Here is a 23,078-nt window from a genome sequence, read left to right on the forward strand (position 1 = left end):
TCATTTCTGTGTCATTTCGGGTTAGTTTTGACTATTTCCCTCCTCATCCTGGGTTGTATTCCTCACTCCTTTGCATGCTGATAATTATTGGCTGGATGCCACATGTGGTGATTGTTCACTCTTTAATACTGAAGGGTTTGTAATCCTAGAAATCCTTTTGGGCTTTTTTTTTCTGGTATGCAGTTATTTGAAACAGTTTGGTTCTTCCAGGTCTTGCTTTTAAGATTTGTTAGGTGGCAATCCAGGCAGAGCTGGAAGGAACCTGCAGCCTGCAGGGAGGGGTGCTCACAGGCAGCAGGCCCAGATGAGCAGAGGTTGCAGCTGTGTGGACTTGGGACAGGTGGCTGGCTCAGCTTCCCTTCCTCCTTCATGGAACAGAGACAGAATGGCAGTTTCAGTGCACAGTGATCCAGGAGCATCCTGCCCCATGCAGGTGTCTGCCTTTGTCTCAGCCCTTTGTTGGGTGACATGTCCCCACTATCCTTGACTGAGGCTCACTGCCTGTTACCTGTCGGAGGTTCTTCTGAGCACCTTCCCTTATCCCTCATCATGGCTTCATGGCAAGTGTAGGAGAAAGTGTCATTTTCATTCTTGATTTGAGGGGAGGGAAACCTGGGCACACAGAAGCTGACCAGCTCATCGGAGGTCACAAAGCTGGCAAGTGTCAGAGTCAAGGGCAGGCCTTTTGGTGTCCATGGCCGCAGAGTCCCCTGGACTATCCTGCACGGTAAGCAGTGAGCTATGTAAGATAATCCGTAGTCGGGGCTTTGGAGGGGCGCTGCGCACAGCTGCAGGGGCGGGCAGCCCTCAAGGATGATCATGAGCTCTTTAGAAATGAAAAGCGCTGTAAATATTAGCAACAAGGAACCATTTTCCATTGTGTTGCAAGTTCCTGCACATTTCCTTGCTCTCTGGGAAAGATGAAGGCAGCCTGTTTAATAACCATACTATTAGCAAGTTATCAAGTATTTGATTGCATTTTCCAGAAGCACCTCCGTGGCTGGGGGATTGTTTCACATCTGCCTCTCCTACTCACTCTCAGCAATTCTAACCTCGCGGCCGGCACTCCTCGGTGTAAAATTGTCTGTGTATGGTGGTTGAGGGAAATTATTTCTTAAAGGGAGGAAAAGAGAATCCAATTTACAGATGTCTTGTGTAATGCACGAAGCGAGAATGACTCTTCCCGGCCCTGAGCGTGGACAGATTTAGCAGGCGTCAACAGAACGCCGGAATGGCTGTCAGATGGAGGCAGCTCCTTCCTAAGAGTTCTCAGCAGAATCTGCCGTGCACTTTCTGTGGTTATGGATTTGGGGCCTTGCACCCTCCTTCCTCTCCTGCTTGAATTCGTCACTGGATGCTTCTCCTTCCCTGAACACACTGGGCTCCTGCTGCCTTTGGCCTTCCCAATCTCAAACTGTTTAACTAGCATTTGCTGATCAGTAGTGTCCCTAACACTCATGTCCACCAGAACTTCACAAGGTGACTTCATTTAGAAATAATTGCAGATGTAAGTGGTTTAGTTAAGGACCTTGAGAAGCAATCACCCACCTTAAGGGAAACCTTAAATCCAATGACTGGTGTCCTTGTAGGGAGTGGAGAGGACACAGAGAGGACAGGAAGAGGGTGTGAACATGGAGGCAGAGGGTAGGGCGACGCACCTGCAGGCCAAGGAACCCCAGGCTTGCTGGGCAGAGGCTAGGAGGGATTGACTCACCCACGCTTTGCTCTCTGATCCTGGCCTCTAGAACCGTGGGGAGTAAAAGTCTGTGGATTGAGCCACCCAGTCTCTGGCACTTTGTTACAGAAGCCCACGCAGACCGATGCCCCTGGAGACCCCAAACTGATGTTCCAAGCAGCAACTCCACATCCTCCTCTTCTGGGCCTTTTCTGGCTACCATCATGCCAAGGCCGGGGTCATGCGTGGAGCCTCATGATGATGTCTGAACGTTTACACTGAGTTACAACTTAGCATCCACACCCAGCTCTCTGACATCGCCAGCTGCTTGGGCAGAGGCGGCCTCAGGCCTCGCTCTGTACTGGGCGCACAGAGGCCCATGCACAGTGTGTCCTTGGAGACTGAGCTCTGAGCCCCTGCAGCTGGCTTTGGGAAATCTGCTGTGGCCCCGCATTGCACACAGAGCTAACGCCTGCTGATGTGGTGTGTGCCTAAAGTCTTCTATAACAGGGGTAAAAAAATGTGTACTGATCATCCTATTAATTAACACCAATGTCTAAGGCCTCTCCTTTCTGTCAGAAGCCAGGGATAGCAATGAGTGCGATGTGGCTAGCCCCACCCCAGGGGACTCACGGCAGCTGGGCACAGACAGTGGTGACGCGGTGTGATAAGGAGCTAGTGGGAAGGTGGGAGACAGAGGAGGGAAGGTCCTGTTTGCACCAGGCAGATAGACAAGGCAGACACACGCAGTAGGCCCTCCTCTCCAGGTGAGCCCCAGCAGGGCACCATCATTTTGCAACCTCTGCTGTGCTATCTTTTGTGGGGCTGCCCAGGGTGGGCCTCCTAATTACCGACACAGGACATGGACTTCTGGATCTCTTAGAATGTTCCAGTACTTGAACTCCAGGCTTCTCTAGATGGGCCATTGAGGGGCCATGTTGCCAAAACATTTCCAGAGCACTTACTGGTATAAGGCCCTATGTCGGGCAGAATAACAGCCCCTCATATGTCCTGATCTCCAGAATCTATTAACCTGTTACCTTACATGGATGACAAGGAGGCTTTACAGACATGAAGACTGAGGTGGTTCTGAAGACTGAGGTGGTTCTGGATTCCCCAGGTGAGCTCAGTGTATTCACAGGTCCTTCCGAGAGAATGGGTGGAGCACACAACAGAGAGGAGAGAGAATGGGTGGAGCACACAACAGAGAGGAGATGGAAAAATGCAACAGGAGAGGATGGAGAAGGAGACACCAGCCCAAGTACAGAGGCTTCTAGAAGGTGGAGAAAGCAAGAAATGGGTTCTTCCCTGGGACCTCCAGAAGGAATCAGCCCCATGACCATTCTGAGCATCTGAAAGGTAATGAGGACACAGCGTGTGGTGATTTGTTATAGGTCCCCCTGGACCCAACAATGACAAGATCCAGGCAATATTTCATGTTGCCCCCCATCCAGGTTCCCCAAGTCCTGTTGATCCCACTCCTGCACTGATCAGGAACCTGCCTCCTAATGCAGCCACCATGCCATCTTCCCCGACAGCAATGCAGTGGTCCTGGCCTCCTTCACAGGTCCACCTCACTCTGCTCCTGCATCCGTGGATTCAGCCAACCTCAGGAGAATATGCAGAAAAACGATTGTGTTTTACTGAGCACATGCAGATTTTCCCCTTGCCATTACACTGTACTATACGCAAGACAGTGTAAGGACTATTTATGTAGCATTTGCGATGTAGTGGGAGTGACCAGAGTCTAGAGAGGGTTTGAAGCAGATGGGTGATGTGCACAGGCTGAATCTGCACCCCACGTGGTTGTGTGTAAGGGACCTGGGCATCCATAGATGTGGTACCAATTCCAATCGATCCTCATGGGTACAAGGATCTACTGGACTTTCACCATCCTGATGGAGACCTGTCAAAGGCTCGCTCCTCTGGAAATAGTCTGCGGTCCCAGTCCTGACTCCCACCTGCTTCTCTGACCTCATCCTGCCCATCTGTCCTTCCACACGCATTCTAGCCCCAGCCAGTTGCTTCTCCTGGCTGTCACAGTCAGCACCCCCACCTCATACGGGGCCCTCCCTGCCTGGACATTTATCCAGGTCCAGGGCAGGACATTTCTGATGCCTTCCAGTCTCAGCTCCATGTCTTCCAGCCCTGGTTGGACCACAGGGCCTGAGGGCCTTCCTGTGTATAGGATCTGTTTCCCTTTGTAGTAGTCATTGCTGTTTGCAGCCATGTTGCACTGTCCTTGTGTGTCTGTATCCTCTGGAGGACAACTTGGTCACAAGGGCAGGGCTTAATCTGATTTATTGAAACTTGACCATATGGTCACAGTGCTGAGCACAATGGGACTTATATGAATAGCATATGCCTCTGAGGGACTCTCACCTAATATGTCCACCTGTCCCAGGTGCAACCAGCACCCCTCACCCAAGACACCGACACCAGTTCCCTCTCACCTAAGAATGCCTAGGGCCCAGATGCACAAGGCTGTCTTGCCCTGTCCCTTGTCTGTTGGGCATCATGGCAGCACCCCAGGTGATGTTCCATCATTCTGGAAACACTGTGTCTGCTCCCTAAGTTAGTGTGTGTTCTTAGCTTTGGGATATTTTCTTTACATCAAATAGATAGATCCTCCTTGCTTATGGGAGCAAGGAAGTCACATTGCATGTTAACAGAGTCTTTATTTTCTGTGATTTATGGTGGTTTGACATGATGAAGGGCCTTGCTGGGTGGGGAGAGACTGCTCCCTAGGGCTGGCTGATTCCTAGAGACGGTCAGCAAGTTGTCTTGAACCCCTCGCTCATCTACAAACCAGCCCGTTGGAAGCCCCTGCCCCTAGCCACCTCCTTCCTCTACCCCTCACACAATAAGCCACTGTCCCTCTGCCCAAGTTACCCAGGTCAAGGTACCAGACAAATAGGCACAGCTCCAATGCCCCCAGCTCCAGCAGTGTTATTCAAATCAGCCAATCCCAGGCTACCTGCCCTGCCTTTCCCACAAAAACCCAAAAACGCTCTGTCCTAGGTCTTCCCCAGTCCTTTCTGCTCCTCACACCTTCTGGAGCTTCCCCTTGTGGCCTGTGGGATGTGTCATGCCTGTCACTTCTAGGAGACCTAGAAATGTTACCTATGTTCCTTCAATGTCACTGACCTGTTTTGTGTCATCTTGCAGTTCTCTTAGAATATAAAACCCGAGCACAAATTCTTATTTTTAATATTGTGAGGAATAGGGTGACATTTTCAAGAAAGAGTGACCTGGATGAGGGTGGAGGGGGCATGGCAGGAACCACCCACCCACCTCTGGAGAAGCCGCTTTGCTCCAGAGAAGGAGTGTCTGGCGTGGATCTCAGATAGGCCCTGTGTAGGCTCTGAGCCGGGTTCCTTAGCAGGGCTGGGCCAAGCTGCTCCTAACAGGCTCCTCCATCCCCGGAGCTTGCAGACGTCTTAATGACTTCGATATGTCTACATCAGGATGAACACTGAGCTCCGGCAGAGACCTTGTTTTCTGGAAGGAAGCCTGAGCTGTGAGCTGACAGCTGCATCATTCTGTGGTTTATTCTTCCTGCCTTGCTTATGAAATCAATGTATCTCCTTATGATAATAAGTAATCAAAATTCAATGAATAAAGTAGTGAACTCTCCCAATAAAATGCAGCGTCTGCATCCACAGACCCATCATGCAGGCGCTGGTATTTGCTCTGAGCTCCCCCGGGACTGTTAAGCAGGGCCAGATCAGCTGCCAAACGCAAGCCGTGCCGGGAGCTGGTGTTTCCGCTGTGCCCAGAGGTAGTCCATCCCGATGGCTCACTGGCTGCTTTCATTTTGATGGTTTCAGCTTTTGCTGGGTAACCCCATAAAGAAGTCTCTTAAAATGCATCTTTGAAATTCTGGCGCTGTCGCCTCCAATAAAAGTCGTAGAAGGAAAATTTCAATAAGATAACTCAAGAACATTTAATTTTCTGCTCCTTTGGATTTGCTATCTTATTATAGCCATTCAGTTAGCTAATAAATGTCCAATCCTGTCCAATCTTCATAGCGAGGAGAGAGGCTGGGATTTAAATAATTGGATGGAATGTCTAGGGGGCAGCTTTTAGCTGAGACTGCCAACAAAACTGGTGGGCACAATGTCCAACCCAATTCTTGAAGCCGCTTCATCTTATCCTGGCCTGTCTGTCTCCTCCTTGCCCCCAGGGCCGCCCCCCTTACTTGGAGCTGAGGTGTCTGTTTGAGAAGGAGAGGGACAGAGCAGAAACAATCCAGAGCCTACTTTTGTTCTCAGAGGGAGAGTGGGTTTGGAGAGTGGCCCTAGTGAGGCCAGCCTTACCAGAAAGGGTTCGACATTTCATGGTGACACAAATGCCATATACTGCCAGCCTCAGTGGTGATGGACTTGGACTGAGTTGTGGCTGCTTACCTGGCAAGTACCTGGAGACTCAGTTTACCCTTGAAATGGCAGATTCCTCAGGTGTTAGTGTGGGTGAAGCCTGTGCTTTTCCCAGAAATGGGAAAATGTGCTTGCTTCCTTTCAGCTGGCCTTTGGGGCCTGGATTTGACCACGTCTTCTTGCTCCAAACCCCAAGGTCAAGAGCCTCTCTGGAGAGCTTCTGCTGAGGCCACCCAGGCTATGGTGTCAGCTGTAACCAATCAGATCTTCTGGCTAGGGTGGCCCCTTCCCTCCCCAAGCCATGATGCAAACCTTCCACAGAGCTATGCTGGACTTGCTCTGCCCCCTTGCCCAGGGTCCAGGGCGTTGCTGTAGGGACAGAAGAGGTACACTGGCCATGAAGTGAGCACCATGCTCCTGACCTTGTCTGAGGCCTTCCAACAACTGCGGAAAGAACGACCCTCTGAGGGCACCTTAAAGATGCCTGTGGTTCCAGCCACACTCAGCAAATGTCAGATTAGTGCCAGGCACGTAGCCAACCCCCTTGACACTGACTGAGTGACTGCACAAGCTCTGAGAGCACAGGGGCAAGGAGAGGAAGGGCCTGGCCCCCACAGCTCAGCTCTCGGTCTGCTTTGGAGACAGGTCCAAGCCTGCGTGAGTGCTGTGACTGTGAAGAGCTGGAGAATCTGGAGCTCGGGAACCCCAAGCCTGGGAGCTGAGCCCTCAACTCCAGGTGCAAATGGTCAGGAGTCAGGCAGGCAAGGGGCAAAGGAAAGGGCCAGGAAGGACACACGGATGGTATAGGCAGGGTCTCTGCACCCAAGTCCTGGAAATGGATTGGGAAGTTGAGGCTGGGGACCTGCACCTCATCAGGGCCCAATACTGGTGGTATCTTGAGACAGCTGCCAGAACTTTTCAGCTTCAGCTTCCTTGTTGCAAAGTGGGACTGTGAGCGGCCCCTCCCCTACCTCCCAGGTCCCTGATGGGCTCTGTTGATAGAGGACGAGGAACCTTCCTTGTGAATGTGACTGGATTGCAGCATAGACGTGCATTGCCAGGAGCCTGGTTCTGAGTTCCAGAGGTGAGGGGAGCAATGGAGGAGGGCTGGAGCTGAGGGTCACTGTCATCAGGCTGTTGATGTCTGATGTGTGTGAACTGCTGTCCAGCCTGGCCAGGGTTCCACAAGGCTGTCAGACTGATGCTCAGTGCCACACATAGGGAAGCTGCAGCTGCCCTATTCAGAACAGGGCCTTTCCAGACTCCAAGGCTGGGGACAGCGTTTGGTGACCTCAGGTCAGGTGGGTGCTCAGTGGCTGTGGGATTCTTCAGAGGAACAGGACTTTGGTGCTGATCCCAGTCCCAAAATGTACCTCTACCATGTGCTCACCCAGTCAGGCCAGTGGCCTGGTGGATGGGGATGGAAGGGACCACTGGGAGGAGCCAGGCCAGGTCTGTTGTGGGTGCTGCCTTCTGACCTCAGTGGGGCAGCCAGGGCCTTTCCAGACTCCAAGGCTGGGGACAGCGTTTGGTGACCTCAGGTCAGGTGGGTGCTCAGTGGCCGTGGGATTCTTCAGAGGGCTCAGTCTCACACTATGTGTTCTTAGGACTCAAAGTCTGTGATTCTCACCTGGGTAGGCAGGGAGGGGGCCCTAGGAGGGGCACTGGACATGCTGAGGCTGTAACTTTTGCTCTCCCAAGTCTGGTCACCAGTGTCCCAGGCATGTGCACACAGGCTCAGGTGTAAGAGTGCTGTGTACTTGGCTGTGTTCATGAGCAAATTCGGGATGCTCTTTAATAGGTGGACCTCTCGTGTGCGTGGGAAAGTCCCGTTGGCTCTTATTGCACAGGAAATGGTTCAGAACAGCATACATCCATCAGCTCCCAGCCCAACGAAACTCCACTGGGCTTCTCCTGGGGTCCACCAGGCTGCAGTCAGGCATGAGCTGGGTGAGACCATAGCTGGAGGCCAAGGGAAACTTTGCCTTCATGGTCCTTCAGTGGCTCCTTGCAGCCGTGTATTTCAAGTCCTGTTTCTTTGCTGGCTTCAGAAGGGGGCTCTAAGGGGCCACCTACTCATTTCCTGCTCACGTGGTTCCTCCATCTCCAGACCAGAAGCGGCCTGTCCAGTCCTCATATGTCTGATCCTTCTCTGCCTTCTGCACCTAGCCAGAGAAAGCACAGTGTTCTCTAGGGTTCGCCTGATTAGACCTGGCCCATCTGGTCTATCTCAAGGTCAGTGGTGTATACAGCAGAAATGAATCCTACAGTGATAGTGCATTGCAGATGGTGGCACAGAGGACTTGGGGGGCATCTTTCGGGTGCATTTTAGAATTTCCGCTTCTTCTGTATGCATGTGCTATCTTTGCATGCCTCCTACTCACAGGACCCAGGGCCCACATAGTCCAGGCCACAGTACTAGTGGTGAGTAGGCATCTCTGCTCCCTGCCCTCCAGGCTCACAGCTGGGAGATACACAGACACACAATATGCGGGGTGCTGGTGGCTCAGGCCTATAATCCTAGCTACTCATTAGGAAGAGATCGGGAGGATTGAGGTTCAAGGCCAGCCTGGATAAGTAATTCATGAGACCCCATCTCTAAAAAAACCCATCACAAAAAGGGTTGGTGGAAGGTCTCAAGTGCTCGAATATTTGCTTAGCAAGTGTGAGGCCCTAGGTTCAAAGCCCAGTACTGCCAAACAAAACAAAAGCAAAAAACCCAACAAACCTCCTTGTGGCAAATGGCTCTGCACTTGAAAGATGGTGAGACCAAGCCAGACAGGGAAGTTGCTGACCTGGACCTGGAGGGCAGCACCGGGGCTGGGTCTTGGAGGTAAAACATGAGTTCACCTCCATGGAGCGAGCTTGCCCTAGAGACAGGACACATGGGAGCTCCCAGCATGCCCAGGGAGCAGCAGTGCTGGGGCGGAGGCTGGTAGGCAAGGTTGGAAATGTCCACAGAGTGCAGAACATGGAGCCTGGGGCCAGGTCAAGGACAGGCAGGGGAGCCATGCCAAGATCCCGCCTCCTGCATTTAGCAAGCAGCTGTGCAAAGGAGTGCACAGCTGGGCCTCCCTCTGGGGCTCCTTCACCTCATGTCGTAGGTCACAGCAACCCTAGGTAGCTTTGGATATCAATGGCAGGAAGGGCTCTGACCAGCAGGAATGAGGGACCCCCACCCTCTTGGCTTGTTGAAGAACAGTAACAGACAAAGGTGTGTACATCCTAATCCCAGGAGCTGTGAATGTGACTTTGTATGGTGAGGGCAACTTTGGGGGGATGGGGCAATGGCCCCGTATGACTGAGTGGCCTAAGGTGGCCACACTGTCCTGCCAAGAGGAAAACAATGGAACAGACAGATCAGGAGGGGGACAACGGGAGCAGAGAGACCAGGAGGCCTGTACTGTGGGCTTGGAAGATGGAGGGAGAGGCCAAGGGCCAGTTCAGAGGCCACAGGCAGGAAATGGGTTCCCTGGAGCCTCTGGAGGGAACCGCCCTGCTGACACCTTGGTTTTAGCTTGGTGACACTGATTATGGCCTTCTGATCTCCAGAAATGGACGAGAACAATATGTGTCTTTAAAGCACTGAGCTTGTGGCCATTTGTGACGTGGCTTTGGGGAACTCACACAGTCCCTGTTTCCTTGAAGTCAAAGGTGAGGAACTGGCTGGGTAGAGCGGTCATCCTTGTCTTGCTGTTTCCTCAGCAGTGTGGCAGATGCTGAAATAGGCGACTTTAGGGAGAAGCACATGTTGGGGGTGTGGGGCTGTGGGGTTCCCTGAGGCCACGGGAATCTGCTCAAGGTGCTCACCCTGAGTGTGCAGGCAGGGAGAAGTGAGTGAGGGAGGTGGGGGCAAAGCACAGGGAGCAGGGCAGGAGGGGGCAGGGGTTTCAGGCAGTTGTGGGGAGCAAGACCCGCATGTGCCCAGCCTGGGCTCAGTGCCACTGATGACGGTGGAGATGGACCTGGCCAAGTAGGTGCATCTGTGTGTGGACATATTCAGCCGGGTGCTTGTGTGCAGCATGCACACCAACTCACTTGTTAAGTGTTGGGCTACTCATCTATCAAGACTTTGTTTTGCCCAGGCTGGGTCAGAGATGAGCCCTGGAGAGTCCCTTTCCCCAAGGGTTCTGGATTCCTGTAGTAAGGTGGACCTATGAGGAGGCCCTTGAAAGTCCGATTCTTATGATCAGGGATGGACAAGGTGCCACCAACTCAAGCATGTCAGAATCCACCTACCCTTTGCACACACCGGTCCTCACGTGAACTCACAAAGCACACACAAGCAGAATGTGGGACTTGGGTGGACAGGCAGAGGTCAGGGTCAAAGCTCTGGACAGGGCTTCCTGTGGCATGAGTGTGACATGCCTCTCTGTTGATGTGGAACTGTTTTGATCTTTACTTGAGGACTTTAGATCAGTTGGCACCCATTTCACAGGTGGGAGAACTGAGGCTTAGAGGCGACCTGACTTCAGCTGCAGTGGCTTATATCTAGGGGCTGCCATCAGGGTTTGGATCCTAGGTCTGGTTGAACCTGTCCAGTCTGCATGGTCACCAACACCATTCTCAGGCCTGGGACATGTCCCAGGAATCCCCGGCAGGGGGCAAGTTACAAAAACAAATGCTACATTCTTCTGATCAGGTTTTCCAATGCCCAACCACGTAAGCAGCCTGATGCACTAAACACAAATCGATGTGTTTCTGCCCTGCAAAGGATGCTTAATGCCCTGCCACAGCTCCTGCTATCTGTTTGGGCCAGGAGAGAGATGGCTTTATTTCCTCCATAACTCTTGGTAGCACAATTCCATTGTTTACTTTGTGACACAACGCGCTGTCATTAATCACCCGGGGAGAGAGAGATGGGCGCCGCTGGCGGGCTGGGCCTCCGCTCAGGCGGGTGATGCTCCCGTGGGTGCAGGGCCTCCATGTTTGTGCAGTGTTTGGGGATCTTGGGATTTGCTGTACCTGCTGTCCTACCAAGGGCTTGGGGCGTCCGGGCCTCTGCCCCTGAGAGCGGGATGCCTCAGTGCTCCCATGGTCAGCTCCAAGCAACCACATGAAAGTCCCAGGCTTTGCCACACTTATCCCCGGAAAAAAGATACCATTAATTTGCAATCCTCTCAAGTGTGGAGGAGACATTACTGCTAATTGGCAATAAGAAATGCTAAATGGACCAAAGTTTCATATTAATGAGCCGCTTATCAATATAAGCAGACTGGCTGACTCCTTCGATCACTTGATTGACGTTGGCTTCCTTACGTCATTGACGTCTTCCAGCCTGTTGAGCTGGTCTTGTGTCTCAGCTGCCCTCAGGATGGCCTCGGCTTCCCTCCCTTCCCCTGTTTGATTTTAAAATCCCTGCTACAGAGGCTGCTGTGATTCCTTGCTGGGGCTGTATTGGCCTCTTTAACTCCTAATTGCGTTTAGGACTCAAAAGGCACCATGTTCCATGTCAGAGAGGTCAAGGGACTTGCTCAAGGTCAAACATCCAGCAAGATGGGTGCTAGGCCTCACCCAGAGCCATGGTGCTTGGTTAGCTCCAGGTTAGGCCCAGCCTGGTCAGGTTCCACCTGGGGACAGCCTCAACCATTGCGTGACCCCGGGCAGGTTAGGTGGTCTATCAGCCTCCTGGGACTGCCGTAATAACTTACCACAGACTGGGGGGCTTTCAACAGCTGGAATGTATTCCCTGACAGCCCCCGAGGCTGCTGGTCCTCCATCAAGGTGTCATCAGGGCCTAGCTCTCTCCCAGGGCTCTCTGGAGAATCTGTCCCATACCTGTCTAGTCAAGATGGGCTGTGGATGTGTCACTCTGATCTTTGCCTCTGTCATCACTGGACTCCTCCTCTGGTTCTGGGTCTCCTCCTCTCTGTCTCTGATAAGGACACTTGTCACGGGATCTAGGGCCACCTGGACAATCCAGTATAGTCTCCTCTCAAGGCTCCTAACGTCCTTGTAGACCATTTCTCCAAATGAGGTCATATCCACTGGGACATGACAATGGCTTTTACGGGGTTACTATCCACCCCACTCCTGGGAGAGGGCAGTTTGATGTCCTGTGTCCCCATCTACTGGAGAACCAGGGTCAGGCCTCAAGGGCAGTGGGGCTGCTCCATCCACTGACTCCTGACCCAATCAAATGTCCATTAACTCCCCCATGTGTTCAACACATATGTATGAACAACTTTCCAGGACCTAAGTGAACGTGGCTGGCTGCATCTGTCCCCTACTCCTGGGGAGAGAGGGGACAATGAAGCCAGCAATTATGAAAGATCTTAGGTCTCCCCTGCCCGACAGCAGGGGCTCCACAAGCACAGTCTAACAGCCTGGTTTATTTGGGCTTCTCTGCAGTAAAGAAGCAAGAAGAGGAGGGGAGACCCCTTTCTCCCATTTAGGCAGAAGAAGGACAGATGCCAGGGAAGCCCAGAAAGTGACAACATGCTAGAGTCTGAGAAGCAAGCTCTGGACTTAGAAGCAGCCAGACTGGGATTTAAGGTCCACATCATGCAGTACACCCTGGCCACTTGTTGCCTGTGCATTGAAATGTTGTGATTTTGTAATTTGGATGAAATTCCCACATCTATCAAATAAGAATCATGGTCCCTACTCCATCTGCCCAAGTGTGGTTGTGAGGCGCAAGGGAGCAAACAGAGATGAAACAGGCCATGCAGTGGCCAGGAGCCTGGCGTGCATGCAGCAGGGCTCAGTACCTGCTAGCTGTTTTCTCCTTGGACAAAGGAGTGGTGCAGGTGCCAGTCCTATTACTGAATGGGGTGCCCTGGACTGGAAAGGGGCCAGGCATGGGTAGCACAAAGGCTTGGGGGTCTTGTCTCTCTCCCTCTGAATCTGGGAGGGCCTCAACTGCTCTGCCCAGAGAGGTGTGGTGGATAAGACACCGAACCTGCCCTGGGCCCAGTCTGTAAATTAACTGGTAGTTTGACCTTGATCTCTTGGTGCTTTGCAAAATCAGACTAGCCTGAGACCACCATGCTGTGGGAAGCCCACAGCAGCTGATGGAGGGGAAGAAATGGAAGCCAGGCTGATGGCCAGAACAAGGACCCCAGCTGCACAGCATGCCCCATGCTCTCTGCCTCCAGCCTCTTCAGCCTCAGTTGAGGCCCCAGCTTGGTGGGACAGAGCCAAACTGTGTCCTCTGTGCCTGGCCAAGTCCCTGTCATGCAGAGTTAAGAGCAAGCAAAATGGCTTGGCTTCATGCTGCCACTTTGAGACAATATGTCGTCCAGCAGTGCCTGCCCAGAACCAAGCAAAAGCTCGCAGGGCTCAGGGGCCACAACAAGCATCCTACCTGCCCTTTTGCTGTCACCGCCAGTCCTGGTTCCCTGTCAGTCAGTGTGTGATGCCAGCTGACACGCACAGAGAGCCTCATGTGCCAGGCCAGGAGCTCATGGGAGGTGCCAGGCCAGGAGCTCATGGGAGGTCCCAAAGCCTGGCACAGGGTCACACTTTTGCTGCTTACAGAGAGAGGTGAAGGGACAGCAGTACCTACCCCCACCCAGGCTCGTGGGAGCTCTGCACTCCAGTGAGTCGCCTCCTCCCAGTAGACAGCTTCTCATGAAGGGTCCATCCTAGGGGCCAGTGCCTTGTCACTCCCTGCAGCCCCCACCCAGCTTCTGTCTAGAGTTGCTGCCTCAGTGGGCCTAAGGACTCAAATATCACATGTGTGGTGTATGGTGAGAGCACGTGTGCGTATGTGGGTGTGTGTGTGCATTGCATGTGTGTCTGACACATTTTGTGTAGATGGATGGTGTTCAGTGTGTGGACGATATGTGTGTGCTGAGGTGCTTGGTGTGTGTGTTTGGTTATGTGAGTGCGTGTGTAGTGTGTTTGTGTGTTTGCAGGAGGACCTGCACTTGGGCTGTGGGGCAGCAGGGAGGGAGGAATGCAGGTAGATTGGGGCAGGCCAAGCTGAGCGGGGGTGTGGGGGACCACCAAGCATAAGGACAGGGAGAGAAGAATGCAGGTTTGAGGCTTGGGTGGCAAAGCAGGAGGGGGTGCTGGCAAGGGCTCAGCTACTTTCTGGTGGTCAGTGGGCATGTGGGAGCCAGGTCTTCCTAGGGAAGGTGGTGCCGAGGCTCACCTTGAGGCAGGATGCCACATGAATGAATGTGAAGGTCAGAGGAGCTGAGCACACGTGATGGATGGCTGCATGTGTCTGCAGTATCTTCACGATGGCTTCTGTCTCCAGGTGTCATATACTGTTTGGATTTCTTATCTGGGGCTTCCAAATTCACCATCTTAACCTGGTGTATTTTATGTCTTTGGGCTGTAATTAACAGCATTCTCCATTATGGCTAGGCATATTAAAGAAATATTTCCCCAGGCTGGCAAAGGCAGAGCTCAATTTATGAAGAATCATTCTCAGAAAACACCTGGCGAGGTTTTTGTGTTGTTTAGCAGAGGTAGGATGGACAGGGGATGCATTTTACTTTCTTTTTCTGCAAAGCAATCACATCTCAGGGCTCAACCCTGGAGTTGGAATGGAAGGCAGGGAGGAGGGAGAAGAGAGGGGTAAGAGGCAAGGGAAGGGCAGAGCCCCAACTTAAAAGGGTGCAGCTAGGGGCATGGGAAACAAGGGTTACTTTGTGTGCATTCAGAGTGACAGAGGGTGAGCTAGAACTAAAGCCTGAAGGAGTGGCCAGGGGCTGCGAAGGAAGAGACATTTGTTGGAGCTTCCTCCAGGATGGACAGCGATCCCAGGGCTCCAGGTGGGAGCTGGGCTCTGTGATCTCACACGTGTCTTCTGGATCTTTCACCCACTCAGGGCCTGAGAAGAGGCAAGTGCTCCTATCTGTGTCTTTGCCCACTCTGCCCCTGGCTCCTCCCTGGTCCTCAAGGTCTTCCCATCACAGGGACAAGAAGGCTACTGGTGTGGGTGGGACTGAGCAGAGCTGGAAGTGAGGCCTGGCACCCCTGTGCACTTCACTCCACCTGCCTGAAAGCTTCTCGTCCTTCTCCCCAGTGGTGGATGGAGGAAGGGCATCCTGGGAGCCTGTGAGTGTGTTTCTTACCTAGCAACAGGGACTTTTCAGATGTGATGTAATCAAGGACCCTCAGATGAGGTCAGTGTCCTGGGTTGTTTGGGTGGCCCGATGGAGTCACAAGAATCCTTTTCTCTTGTGTGAGAGAAGGAGACTTGAGGGGAGATTGAATCAGAGATCTGAGCAATGTGATATCTACTTCACTTTGAAGGTGGGATGAGCCCAAAAGCCCATCCCCCACCCCACCTCCGAGGCTGGCAGGTGCCGAGCACATCCATCGAGAGCCCCAGTGCACCATGGGACACTGACTGACTACTATGGCTTGCATATGTCCCCCTGTTTATGTGACACACTCAATCCCTGATGAACAGTGCTGGGAGGTGGCGAGCAGGCCAGGGGCTCTGCCTCACGAGAGGCTCATCGCTGTCACGGGAGGTGGGATTGCTGTGCTATCGAAGTACATTCAGCCCTCTCTGGCTTCCATGTGATGCAGTCCACCATGTCGTGACATAGCAGGAAGGCCATCCTCAGAGGTGGTCCTTGATCTTGGACTTCTCAGCCTCCAGAATGTGGGAAGTAGGTCTCTGAGGGTCTTTACCAATTGCCCAGTCTGTGGTACTCTGTTATAGTAGCACAAAACAGAGTAAAACAGTGACCCTACAGCAACTGTGGACTGCAGATGACAAAGTCCAGAGTAGGTCATCCTCAGTGCTCCACACAGGCCCCTTTCTCGCTCACCTGTCAGGCTTGCCCAGGACCAAGGAGGATGAGAGGAGGGTCTCAAGGATGTGTAGGGACCTGTGGCATTGGTGGGAAGAGAAGAGGTGGGGAATGGAAGCCAGGGCTGTGGTCTCATCTCATCTGCCTGACATGAGGTTCCTTTTCCGGTTTAGGTAACCAAGGCCCAGACACAAGTGGTTTCCTGCATCCTTGCCAGACTCTGATCTTCTGTCCTGGGCCTTGTGGTCGGTCGGCTGCCCAGCCACAGGAGGGTCACACCCGGGCCTTATAGGAAGAGGTGGGACAGGGCCCGACCAGAGGCTTTTAACTCCCCTGGAAGGAGGTCATGCTCCTTCCTTTATCTCAGACGTTGTGTCCCTGTTACCAGGGACAGGCCCAGGGACCTGCAGCAACAGGTGGAGAAAACAAGGCAGAGAAGGAGCAGAGAGAGCCAGGAAGGAGGAGATTAGCATTGAAGAACTGAAAGGAGGAGGCAGGTTTAAGACCAGATGGATTTCAGGAACCAAGGAAAACAGAAAGAATCAAGGTACCGCAGTTGCATTTTTTGTGATGTACTGCTGCTGAGAAATGATGGCGGTGTGGCACCTCCCCCTCCCCTGCCCACTCTTGAGTTCTGTAGTGTCCTGCAGGTATTCCTCACAGACCCAGGGGCCGGAGGATGCTGTCTGAGTCATTTATACAGCAAACTATTCTTTGCTGGGCCTTAAATTTATGCTAGTGGTAGAAGCTGGAAGCAGAGATGTGGTCTTTGTGGGGGAAGCTTGAGGGGCAGGCGCTGTGGCCCAGGCCCTCTCTCATGCCCACAGGTCAGAGTATCTGTCTGCAGGCCTCATTCTCTCTGCTCCCTGGGACCTCAGGCAGGCTCCATGTGGAACTCACTCCCCTGTTTTCTGATGGCAGATGGAGACTCAGAGTCAAAGATCTTGAGAGGTAATTCTGAGGACAATCCTTTGCCCCAGGACCCCATGTTCTGTCCAGGCCACCAACTAGATGCAAACCTGAGAAAACCACGCCTACCTCTCACAGACCTGGAGACTCCATAGGACTACCCTTCCTACTTCCCCTTCTCTAGCTCCCACTGGCAGCGTTTGGTTGGAAACAGTCCATATCCATTGTCATGGCAACCTTGGGGAGCCCCTTTCACAAGTCTTGCCTTGAAATCTCAGGAAGGGGTAAAGAAAGGACTCAGGCTCATTGAGGGCCCTGAGCTCAGGAACCAGGGGTTGTGCTTCTGGTTTCTGCTCTGGCAGCAGCCTCCCTCTGGGGTTGCCCTGACATTTCTGATGTTTCTCGGTTGAGCCAGTGACCTGATGACTCCACATCTGACCTCCAGATCCATCCCTGCTCTCCTTTTACCCTAGGAGACTGGTCCCAAAGTAGCACCCTGCTCCATGCTGCCCACGGGGAGTTCTGGCAGGAGATAAGGCAGAAGCAGGTGGAGGTGGGGTCTCCTGCCGCTCTGGCACTGTGGTTGGTCCCCAATGTTCCCTGCTTTCTCCTGTGGCCCCATCTCTTGCTGTTTCCCCTCTGGCCCTACCTGACTAGAGACAGCAGGCTGGCTGAGGCCATCTTCAGGGTGGCCCTCCATCCTGCCCTCATTTCTGTAAGTAGTTCTCTCATTAATTCTCCAGTTCAACCTCTAGTCAGTTCTGGTTCCTGCTGGGAACCTGATTTTTCCCAAGTGGTGCTGTGATTAATTGGATGCGTTTATGTACTAACCGGCCATGTCTCTCTTCTGCTTTGCTTCAACTCCTCCTCACTCCTCTCACTGCAGGAGTCTTCCCACTCCCCACCCACCCTCACCAGCCATGGCCTTCTTACGGCCCATCTCTCATTGAGGCCATTGGTGTAGGGCCTGCTGTCCTGGCCTCCTTTGACCTGATCTCAGTGTCGGCCTGTGCTCACTGCTCTGCCCTAAATGGGTCCACTGGATAAAGCCATTTTCTGACCTGTCATAGGGTCACACATCTCCCAGCATTTTGTTTGCTCAGAGCACTTTCTGGCCTGCGGCGGTCAATCTTCCCTAGGAACCAGCCTTACATGGTGGTGCCCCAGGGCTTTCTGAGGTGGGCTCTTAGGGGCCTCTGTGCACTCCACACCTTGACACCCTCAGTGGCCTTCCTCCCTTGTGTCCCCACACTTTTTCTCATCTCATTTAGGATAATGACCCTTAGATCCACCTCCCTGCAACTGTCTATCGTCTGCTTTCAGTGCTTCCCCGCACAGGGACCTCCTCCCACCTCGACCAGCTGCCCAGAAGTTACTTCTTTACTAGAGACCAAACAAACTCTCCTTGGTGTTGGGTCCTCTTCCCTGGAACTACCCAGAATGTGACGAACCTACCTTCCCAAATCACGATGGTCCTTTTGGTATGGAGAGGCAGTTCCCGGGCTCTCTGTCTTCATTCCATCCCCATAGACTGTGGGGCGTTTGGCTGACGCTGAGCCCCTTGGTCAACAGCACAGGTTCCATCTGTTAGGATGGACTCCCTGTGCCGGAGATCAAGGAGGGCCATCTTTCTTTGGTTATTCAACACACGTGGTGTAAGACTATGAGCCAAGCAGTGGGGACAGAGAGGTGAGGAACTGTCACTTACCTTTGGGGACAGTGATAGAAGCCACAACAAGTAATGTGAAATTCTCTTTTCCAGCTTCTTGCGAACACCTGGGACTCAGCAGCATCAGGGCTTGGCCTCCCCATCTCCCCACAATGAGGCTGTGCAGTGGTACCATCTTCTTCATGGATGAGATTTGAGGCTCCATGAGTGAAATGCTGCATCAGAGTTTCTGCAGCCAGGAAGAGCAGAGGGTGGCACTGGAGATGTTTGTCTGCAAGTCCCAGGGTCCTGTGACTGTGCTCTTCTGATGTCTCCTGTGGGACATCAAGGAACAAAGACTTTCTGTTTGTCTTTTAAACTGCGCACACAGGGGTTTCAGGCATGTCCTAAGTAAGGCCTGCCTGGAACTGGCCTGCTCTGTGAGGACAGAGTGCAGCAGGTAGATCAAGGCGCTTACAATGTACTGGGGATGGGCCATCCCCAGTTCAACCTCCCTGAGCAGAAGCTCTGAGTGGGACTCAGCACTTCCTGGGTCCCCTATGCAGCCTGGGCTCATCTCCAGGATAGTGGGCTCCTGTGGGACGGTGGGAGCATCCCCACTGGTCCAAGAGGCTCCAGATGTGCACCCCACTCCCCCGGATCTCCCTGCAGTTCCTCTTCTCTGTGCTCTGCAACTGTCTGGTGGCTTATTAACTTGGCCAACACAATGGCCTGATGTGCCCATTTTGGCGTTGCCTGGGTCTCAGTGCCAGCTCGTTGGTGCAGCATGTGAGTGGCACCCAGACAGGGCTGTGAGTGAAAGTGAGCTGGGTCCTCTGGCCCAGTGACGGTGGCAGTGTCAGCTGCAGGGGCTACTTTGAGCTACTACATCACATGTTTGCCTGGACTGCCCAAGCCCTCAGTTCCATGTGACAGGGTGGCTGGGAGTCACTGTGCGTGGGAGGTCCCCGCTGGGCAAAGTCCCCTCTGGTTCTGGTCCATTTTCCCTTTGGCATAATCAGTCATGTGGCTTCTTCTTTCTGGGCCAAAACAACAGAGAGTCTTGCAGAATGGATAATCAATTTCAATAATAAGTTAAATGGGTTTGCTTTTGTTCCCAGAAAAACTCCCACTGGGAGAGGGATTTCTTAAAAGACTCCTGGGTTGAGTTTTACTTCTGAACTTGGGCTTCCAGCTGCTTTGGAGCTAACTGAGTATACAGCATGAATAAACATGGACCTGGAGCTAGTTCCTCACACCCACTCAGATGCTAGGGCAAGAAACACTCTGGATGCCTCCAGGGAGCCCCCTGGAATGAGCTCTGGCCATGCCTCAGTGGCGCATGTTCCCAGAACACAACGTGGGATCAGAATCTCCCTCCACACTGGCTCAAGCGGCAGTTTAGAGCCACATTGCTTCTTCTGAACTATAATGCACAGGTTCTAAGACATGGAGATGTGTTCATCAGACACACAGACCTTAGCCGCTTAAGTGATATACCAAAGCCAAGTGCAGAAGGCTACTCTGCCATGGGCCAAACCCAGGGCCCTGTGGCCATCATGGGATGTCTTTCTCTACTGTAGGCTCGGTCTCATTTGTTGTGTCTCTTTGGGACTTCGAACAGAACATGCATGGTGTTTAATAAGTGTTTGTGTGGACGAATAGGTGCACGAAGGATGAATGATGAAGTCAATCTTTTCTAAATCATTCAGGCCTCCCGTTTGAGGATAGGCTTTCCTGGGACTCCAGGCAGCTCTGTGATTGGGCTGCACCTGCATTTACCAGGATTTGTCAGCGTGCTTGCTATACGCCATACACGCTCAGTAAATACAGATGAAAAGAACACGAGTCCTGCACCTCAGTCATGGACCTGTTTATGTGAGGTTTCAGGGCTTCCTGATGACAAATCCTGAATAAACCAATTCTGCTTTGATGATTCCTCAAAGCACCCAAAAACATCTTTGCAGTGTGATCTCTCAGAGAGCTCCCAGCATTGCAACCAGGGGACATTTCTTTGTTGAGAACTGGATCAAGCCATTGGCTAGGGTTGAGGGCCATTTCAGATTGAAGCATAGCCTTACAATGCTGGTCTCTCACATGGTTGGCAAGTCACTCACACCGTGAGGATGCACAGGAACGGAATAGAGGCATTTTTTTCTTTTTTTGTCTCCTGTGTCAGCTCACTCATTGAGTGGAAAGGCAGGAAAAGCAACTCTACCACTTAGATTCTTTTCTTTTTATTTAGTACCCAGAAAGTGGAGTTGGAATGATATAAGTGAAATTCATATGTACTATGACTCCACCATAAATGTTCAATGCAAACTGGTTAGCAGTCTGCAAAAAACTGAAACTAGATCCATGTATATCACCCTATACCAAGATTAACTCAAAATGGATCAAGGATCTTAATATCAGACCCCAAACTCTTAAGTTGATACAAGAAAGACTAGGAAATACTCTGGAGTTAGTAGGTATAGGTAAGAACTTTCTCAATGAAACCCCAGCAGCACAACAACTAAGAGATAGCATAGACAAATGGGACCTCATAAAACTAAAAAGCTGCTGTTCATCAAAAGAAATGGTCTCTAAACTGAAGAGAACACCCACAGAGTGGGAGAAAATATTTGCCAACTATACATCAGACAAAGGACTGATAACCAGAATATACAGGGAACTTAAAAAACTAAATTCTCCCAAAACTAATGAACCAATAAAGAAATGGGCACGTGAACTAAACAGAACTTTCTCAAAAGAAGAAATACAAATGGCCAGAAAACACATGAAAAAATGCTCACCATCTCTAGCAATAAAGGAAATGCAAATTAAAACCACGCTAAGATTCCACCTCACCCCTGTTAGAATAGCCATCATCAGCAACACCACCAACAACAGGTGTTGGCGAGGATGCGGGGAAAAAGGAACCCTCTTACACTGTTGGTGGGAATGTAGACTAGTACAACCACTCTGGAAAAAAATTTGGAGTCTACTTAAAAAGCTGGACATCGATCTACCATTTGATCCAGTAATACCACTCTTGGGGATATACCCAAAAGACTGTTACTCCAGAGGCACCTGCACATCCATGTTTATTGCGGCACTATTCACAATAGCCAAGTTATGGAAACAGCCAAGATGCCCCACCACTGACGAATGGATTAAGAAAATGTGGTATCTATACACAATGGAATTTTATGCAGCCATGAAGAAGAACGAAATGTTATCATTCGCTGGTAAATGGATGGAATTGGAGAACATCATTCTGAGTGAGGTTAGCCTGGCTCAAAAAACCAAAAATCGTATGTTCTCCCTCATATGCGGACATTAGATCAAGGGCAAACACAACAAGGGGATTGGACTATGAGCACATGATAAAAGCGAGAGCACACAAGGGAGGGGTGAGGATAGGTAAGACACCTAAAAAACTAGCTAGCGTTTGTTGACCTTAACGCAGAGAAACTAAAGCAGATACCTTAAAGCAACTGAGGCCAATAGGAAAAGGGGAACAGGAACTAGAGAAAAGGTTAGATCAAAAAGAATTAACCTAGAAGGTAACACACACTCACAGGAAATTAATGTGAGTCAATGCCCTGTATAGCTATCCTTATCTCAACCAGCAAAACCCCTTGTTCCTTCCTATTATTGCTTATACTCTCTCTACAACAAAATTAGAGATAAGGGCAAAATAGTTTCTGCTGGGTATTGAGGAGGGGGGAGAGGGAGGGGGCGGAGTGTGTGGTAAGGGAGGGGGTGGGGGCAGGGGGGAGAAATGACCCAAGCCTTGTATGCACATATGAATAATAAAAGAAAAAAGAAAAAAAAAAGAAAAAAAAATAAATGCTCAATGCAGATCTAGTAGCTGGTGCAGGAAGAGTTTCTTGTTGGATGTGGAAAGTAAAATTTCATCATTTAGGGAGAAAATCAACTAAGCAATCCATCTACCACTCACCTTCCAAACAACCAACTCACCTATCCACCCACCAACCAAACCAGCCACCCAACTGATGAACCAGTGAGGCAGTCAAGCTCATCTGTAGAGGCCATGCAAGCCCCTCACATGGAGCTAGGAAAAGGGTTTTGCTAAAACCAATGGGAGGATGGTCACCATCCTTGATGGACAGATCTGTTTGATGTAATAGATTTCCCCTTTTTCTTTATGTCACCCTTGGCTGCTGTGATGACCTGTCTTCAGGAGTTTCTACCCATTCCTGTGCCTGCTAATTCTCAGCCTCCAGATCTGGTCCTCTTTGGCCCTCCCCGTGGTGGTTGCCTGTGTCATCTCTCATGGCCTTTGATGCTTGTCTTTGGACTCTGGCTTCTGTGGTGGAAGTGATGCTACTGTCTGGACTGATAAGAAGAGAGGAGGCAGCTGAGGGGAAAGAGCACAGCACTGTTCAGATAGTGATGTGGTGAGCTCGACCTGTCCTGGACACATCCTTTCAATCCCGCTTGCACTACCTGGTGTAGGGGAGGATGAGCACAATGGGGAATTAAGCAGATGTGGGTCTGAGCCCAGAGGGAACCGTGCAGCAGCTGTGCTGTGGACCTTTTCTTAGTATTGGCTTCCCCATCTTGAAGGGGCGATGTAGTGTGTCATTAAGTAGCACTATTTTAGAGATTCAGTGAGACTTGTTTGAAAAGCACTAATTGGTGGTCAAATGCCTACTGGTGGTCATTGCCCATGGTTTCTTCTCTGTGTTCCGCTGAGCCTATCTTTGCTTTTGGTTTTTTTGACTTTCTGCAATTATTGA

General features: G+C 51.6%; 1 long non-coding RNA gene across 11 annotated transcripts in view; it reads left to right on the top strand.

Annotated features, from left to right (window-relative positions):
- The window catches only part of LOC141425867 (uncharacterized), a 99,836-nt gene extending 77,815 nt beyond the window's left edge, over positions 1-22,021 (top strand). For 6 of the 11 annotated variants that reach the window (XR_012451045.1, XR_012451044.1, XR_012451048.1 and 3 more), the window contains 2 exons: positions 2,817-3,034; positions 18,445-22,021. This is a non-coding gene — a long non-coding RNA (uncharacterized lncRNA). Of the gene's footprint in view, positions 1-2,816; positions 3,035-15,946; positions 16,072-16,161; positions 16,321-18,444 lie in introns of all 11 variants that reach the window. The other 5 variants (XR_012451049.1, XR_012451054.1, XR_012451047.1 and 2 more) reach the window with 4 other exon arrangements.
- The last annotated feature ends 1,057 nt before the right edge of the window (positions 22,022-23,078 follow it).

This window comes from Castor canadensis, chromosome 8 (genome assembly GCF_047511655.1).
Source record: "Castor canadensis chromosome 8, mCasCan1.hap1v2, whole genome shotgun sequence".
In the NCBI taxonomy this organism is placed as follows: Eukaryota; Metazoa; Chordata; class Mammalia; order Rodentia; family Castoridae; genus Castor; species Castor canadensis.